The 6,744-nt window shown below is 40.3% G+C and overlaps 1 non-coding gene across 1 annotated transcript; it reads left to right on the top strand.

Moving 5' to 3' along the window:
- Positions 1–704: 704 nt before the first annotated feature.
- Positions 705–833, top strand: LOC115065627. The gene has a single exon (XR_003845402.1). It is a non-coding gene; the product is annotated as a small nucleolar RNA SNORA17 (small nucleolar RNA).
- Positions 834–6,744: the final 5,911 nt, after the last annotated feature.

Raw genomic sequence — 6,744 nt, 5'->3', positions numbered from 1 at the left:
AAGGCCCAGAAAATATTTTCAACAAAACCTTAGAAGAAAATTTTCTCTAACCTAAAGGAGGAGTTGCCTATACAGGTACAATAAACATAAAGAACACCAAATAGATTGGGTCAGAAGAGAAAGTCCCCTTGGCACATAATAATCAAAACACTAAACATAAAGAAAAATGTGAGAATATTAAAAGCTGAAAGGGAATAGGACCAAGTAACATATAAAGACAGACCTATCAAATTATACCTGACTTCTCCACGGTACTTTAACAATCAGAAGAGTCCGAACAGATGTGCTACAGACTCTAAGACACCATAGACGTCATTCCAGACTATGATATCCAGGAAAACTTTTAATAACCATATATTGAGAAAATAAAATACTTCATGAAAACAACAAATTTAGGTAATCTATATCTATAAACACAGCTCTACAGATGGTGCTAAAAGGAAAATTCCAATTTAGAGAGGTAAACTACTCCCATGAAAACACAGGGAATAATCTTACACCAGCAAAATCAAAGAAGAGAAACACACACATACCACCACCACCAACAAGAACAACAAAATAACAAGAATCCACAATCCTTGGTCACTGATCTCTTTCAATATCAATGGTCTTAACTCACCAGTAAAACACACACACACAGAGAGAGAGAGAGAGAGAGAGAGAGAGAGAGAGAGAGAGAGAGAGAGAGAATTCACCAATAATAAAACACCCCTAGAGGCAATGCATGTTTGGTTGCTATGTCACATGTTTGTCAGTAGGTGGCAGAGATGAGCGGCTATGTCTATGCTTAGTGTTCTGATCTAGGAACATCTGAATATTAGTAATCTAATATTCACTGAAAAGACCAAGCCTGAGATGACCACCTGTCTGACACCAGGCAGATCCTGGTAGGCTGTCAGGACACGGAGCAAGTCAGAGACTAGAAGAACCCCACCTGGGCCCTGGGGCCCTGGGGCCCTGGGCAAGGAGCAAACTGGAGATGAACACCAGACAGGCATCATGGGGTCCAAACCAGGATGTAGCCTAAGAATACAACCAGTACAGTGCCATGCAGGCCATGGGTAGGAAGGTATCAGACTATGCAGAGGTGACCCCTGCCCAGTACCATAATGCATGAGCAGGGCATAGCACTCATGAGAATACCCCAGAGATGATCTGAGACGTTCAGAGACGCCAGGCACTACTAAGAGGAGTAAGTGGTGGAGAAATGGAAGAGGAAGAGAAACAGAAGGATGTGGGGACATGAAGAGAGGCAGAATGGGAGACTCAAGGGTATCGAGGATCAGCCTGATGTGAGTAGCTAGTGATGCCACCTGGGACCATGATGGGGCTCTAGCCTGTGCTGTCACTAGGGTTCATATATGGGTCTGTGGCCCTGAAACAGCAGGGATCTATTACCACCAAAGGCCAGGCAGACATTCCGGATGTGGGCTGCCACCTGGGAACATCATGAGAGGCCCTGAAGGCATGAGAGCAGAAGACCTGCCCCTGCCCCTCCTTCATCCTCTGTCATCTATGGCAGGCAGGAGAGCTGGACCCCAGGTGATAAAAGTAGGAGAACTGGCCAAGTCCCTCACCAGCTGGATAGAGATGGCCCTGATAGCAGGAGTTGCTAGTGAGCCAGCCCTGAGGGCATGAGAGCAGAGAGCCAGTAGGCTGACCAGCTCATATCCTCTCAGGCCCGGATCCAAGGCCTTGAATTGGCTCACCCCAACATTTACCCCATTGATGAACTGCTGGAGTACATGAAGGGACTGGTCTTACAAATCCAAAACTATAGGGTCTCCATGACACAGGGCAACAACATGATATCTGAGAGGAGTCCCAGTGAGGATCCAGCACTGATAGAGTAGCTGAAGCCAGAGGCCTCAGACCAGAACAAAGAATCATTGCAATAAACACTTGCAAGTAAAGAGGTGTGGACAAAGGGTATGCTCTGGGACATAGTGTGACATACTACACTTTTCACAGTAAGGTTTTTTTTTTCTTTGTTGGAGGGGGGGGAGCTTGCAAAGGTAGAGGACAGGTATGAGGGGAAGGGGAAATTAGTGGGATTGGGGTCCATGATGTGAAATTCACAAAGAACCAATAAAAAGCTTTTTTAAAAAAAAAATCAAAAGAATAGTAGTTTTTAAAAAAAGAAACAGACTAACAAAATGGATGCAAAAACAGAGTCCGTCCTTCTGTTGCATCTAAGAAACACACCTCAACATCAAGGGTAGACATTGCCTCAGGGTAAAGGGTTAAAAAAAAGATATTCCAAGCAAATGGACCTAAAATCAAGCTGTTGTAGCCATTATAATATCTAATAAAATACACTTTAAACCAAAACCAATCAAAAGAAATGAGGAAGGACACTGTATGTTCATGAAAGAAAAAGTCCACCAAGATGACGTTTGAACTCTTACTATCTATGCCCCAAACATCCACAGTGGTAAAAGAAACACTACTTACTACAGCTTACATTACATATTAACCCCTACCCACTGATAGTGGGAGACTTCAATACCCCATTATCACCCATAGGCAGGTCATTGAGACAAAAGTAAACAAGAGCTAAATGCTGGAGCTAACAAATGCTATAAACCAAATGGATGTAACAGATATTTATAGAACATTTTACCCAAACACAAAAAGAATAAGAATATACCTTCTGCTATGCACCAACCGGCCACATACTCAGACAAAGTGAGTCTCAGCAGATAAGAGAAATTGTGGTACATTTACACAATGGAGTACTACTCAGCTTTTAAAAACAATGAATTTATGAAGTTCTTGGGCAAATGGATGTATCTGGAGGATATCATCCTTAGTGAGGTAACCCAATCACAAAAGAAGTCACTAGATATGCACTCACTGATAAGCGGATATTAGCCCAGAAACTTAGAATACCCAAGATACATTATGCAAAACAGAAGAAAACCAAGAAAGATGACCATTGTGTGGATACTTCATTCTGGCAAACACAGAAGTGGGTGCTCACAGTCAGCTACTGGATGGAATACAGGGTCTCCAATGGAGGAGCTAGAGAAAGTACCCAAGGAACTGAAGGGGGCTGCAACCCTGTAGGTGCAACAACAATATGAACTAACCAGTACCCCCTGAGCTTGTGTCTCTAGCTGCATATGTAGCAGAAGATGGCCTAATCGGCCATCACTGGGAATAGAGGCCCCTTGGTCTTGCAAACTTTATATGTCCCAGCACAAGGGAAGGCCTGGGCCAAGTAGTGGGAGTGGGTGGGTAGGGGAGCAGGGGCGGGGGGGAGTATAGGGAACTTTTGGGATAGCATTTGAAATGTAAATAAAGAAAATTTAAAAAAAATTAAAAAAAGTAAAAAAAAAATCTGAAATGTATTATTTTAAGAAAGCCGTGATTAAAACACTTTTTGAACAATTAAAAAAAGAGAGAGAGAGAGAGAGAGAGAGAGAGAAAGCTGAAGTCACTCCCTGCGTCTTGTCAGACCACTGTGGATTAAAGCTGGGTAGCTACTACAGAAAAGATAGAAAGCGCAAAAACTCACGGAAACTGAAAAACCCCCTACTGAATCAGAACTGGGTCCAGATAGAAATAAATAAAGAAATTAAATACTTTCTACTCAATGAAAAGGAATGCACAGCATACCCAAACGTACGGGACACAGTGAAAGCTGTTCTAAGAGGCAGGTTCAGAGTGCCTACATAAGAAACTGGAGAGATCTCACACTAGCAACTTAACAGCACACCTCAGAGCTCTAGAGAAAAAGGAAAGAATAACAGGTAAGAGGGGTGGTCAGCAAGAAATAATCAAACTCGGGGCTGGAATCAATAAAATAGAAACAAGGGGAACAAAACGACCAACAGGTGGAACAAAGAGTTGGTTCTTTGAGAAAACCAACAGGATAAACAAAACCAAAAACTAAAAGGCAGAGATCCAAATTAACAAAATCAGAAAACAAAAGGGGGAAACATAACAGCAGACACCAAGGAAATCCAGAGAATCCTAAAGACATACTTTAAAATCCTGTACTCCACCAAATTGCAAAGTCGAAAAGAAATGGATAATTTTCTTGGTAGGTACCACTTACCAAAAGCAGATACGCAGTTTAAATAAACCTACAACCCCTACTGAAATCGAGGTAGCCATTAAAAGTATCCCAATCAAAAGAAGTCGAGGGCCAGATGGGTTTAGTGCAGAAACCCTGTTACACAAACCACATAAAGACCCAACGAAGAAAGAGAATTACAGATCAATTTCTCCTATGAACATGGATGCAAAAATACCCAACGAAATATCCACAAACTGAATCCAAGAACACATCAAAATGGTCATCCACCATAATCTAACAGGGATACAGGGATGGTTCATTGTAAAAAAAAAAAAAAAAAAAAAAAGTCAATGAATGTAATCCATCATATAAACAAAGTGAAAGAAAAAAGGCCATGATCATCTCATTAGATACAGAAAAACCTTTGATTAAATTCAATACCACTTCATGATAAAAGTTCAGGAGATGTTAGGGACATACCTAAACATAATAAACGCAGTGTACAGCAGGCCTATAGCCAACATCAAATTAAATAGAGAGAAACTCAAAACAATTCCACTAAAATCAGAGACAAGATTGTCTACTCTCTCTACAAATATTCAAAATAGTACTCCAAGTCTTAGCTAGAGCAATAAGACAACTGAAGGAGATCAAGGGAAAGGAAGAAGATATTGGAAGAGAAGAAGATATTTGCAGAAGATATGATAGTGTACATTGGAAACCCTAAAAGTTCCACCAGGGAACTCCTATAGCTGATAAACACTTTCAGCAAAGTAACTGGATACAAAGTTAACTCCCAAAGCTCAGTGGCTTTCCCATCTACAAAGGACAAAAGAACTGAGAAAGAAGTCAAGGAAATAACCCCCTTGACAAGAGCCTCAAAAAATATAAAATATCTTGGAGTAACCAAGCAAGTGAAAGACTAGTATGGAAACAAAACAAAACAAACACACACACAAACAAACAAACAAAAAACAACCTTTCAGTCTTTGTGGAAGGAAATTAAAGAAGATATCAGAAGATGGAAAGATCTCCCAAGTTCACGCATCTGTAAGATTATCATAGCCAAAGTGACCATCCTACCAACAACAATCTACAGATTAAATGCAGACAGTGAAAGGACAATTCTCAGCTTCATATGGAAAACCAGAAAACTCAAGATAGTGAAAACAATCCTGAACAATACAAGAATTGCTGGAGGTCTCACCATTGCTGATTTCAAGTTGTACTACAGAGCTTTAGTAATAATAATAATAATAATAATAATAACCATGAAATTGGCATAAAAACAGACATACTGCTCAATGTAATCAAGTTGAATACCCAGACATAAATCCACCTAAAAACACCTGATTTTTATAAAGAAGCTAGAAATACACACTGGAAAAAAAGACAGCATCTTCAACAAATGGTCCTCGTATAACTGGGCTGCATGTAGAAGAATGCAAATAGGTCCATATTTATCATCCTGCACAAAACTCAAGTCCAAGTGGATCAAAGACATCAACATATAATCAGATACACTGAACCTGATAGAAAGTGGAGAATGGCCTTGAACACATTGGCACAGGAGAAGATTTACTGAACAGAACACCAATAACATAGGCACTAAGATCAACAATTAATAAATGTGACCACGTGAAACTGAAAGGCTTCTATAAGGCAAAGAACACCATCATTTAAACATAATGGCAGTCTACAGAATGGTAAATGATTTTTGCCAAATCCATATCCAATAGAGACTAATATCTAACACACACACACACACATATAGATACACATATACATATATATCTCAAGAAACTAGATATCAAAAAACCAATAGTCCAATTCAAAATGGAGTACAGATCTAAACAGAATTTTCAATAGTGAGAACTCAAATGACTGAGAAATACTTAAATATTCAAAATCATTAGCCATTAGGGAAATGCAAATCGAAATTACTTTGAGATTCCATCTTATGTTTGACCAAGTGGATAAGATCAAAAACACAAGTGACATCTCATGCTGGTGAGGACAGGGAGTAAGGGAAACATTCATGTCTTGCCAGTAAACTTATATCGTGTACAGCCACTATTGAAATCAGTGTGGCCTTTCTTCAAGAAGACGGGAGTCAGCATACCTCAAGATCCAGCTGTGCCATTAGGCATATACCCAGAAGAGGCTTCATCCTACCACAAGGACATTTGCTCAGTGTTCACTGCTGCTCTCTTCATTAAATCCAGAAACTCCAGAAACTGGGAACACCCTAGATGTCTCTCAACAGAAAAACAGATAAAGAAACTGTGGTACATTTACACAATGGAGTATTTATTCAGCTCTTAAAAATTGACATCAGGAAATTGACAGGCATAAGGATGAAACTAGAAAAAAATCATCCTGAGTGAGGCAACCCAGATCCAGGAAGATAAATATGGCATGTAGCCATTAAACAAATAAATGATAACCAACCTACCACCCATAGACCCAAGAGGCTAGGTTTGGAGGAAGGGACTGGGGGAGGCACATAGATCCCCTGGTAAGGGAAATGGACTTTATGGGTGCATTGGAGGCAGGTGGGAACTGGAACAGGAGGATCAGGTGGGGAGGGGGAAGGGAGATGGGATGGAGGGATGGGATGTGAGAAGAGACATCTAGAATTGAGGGGCATTTGATATGGAAACTTAGTGCAGTGAAACTTCCTGGGATATATGAAGATATTCCTAATGAGTTCTCCTAAC

The sequence above is a fragment of the Mus pahari genome, chromosome 16 (assembly GCF_900095145.1).
Source record: "Mus pahari chromosome 16, PAHARI_EIJ_v1.1, whole genome shotgun sequence".
In the NCBI taxonomy this organism is placed as follows: Eukaryota; Metazoa; Chordata; class Mammalia; order Rodentia; family Muridae; genus Mus; species Mus pahari.
This window is presented reverse-complemented; position numbering and strand designations above follow the sequence as displayed.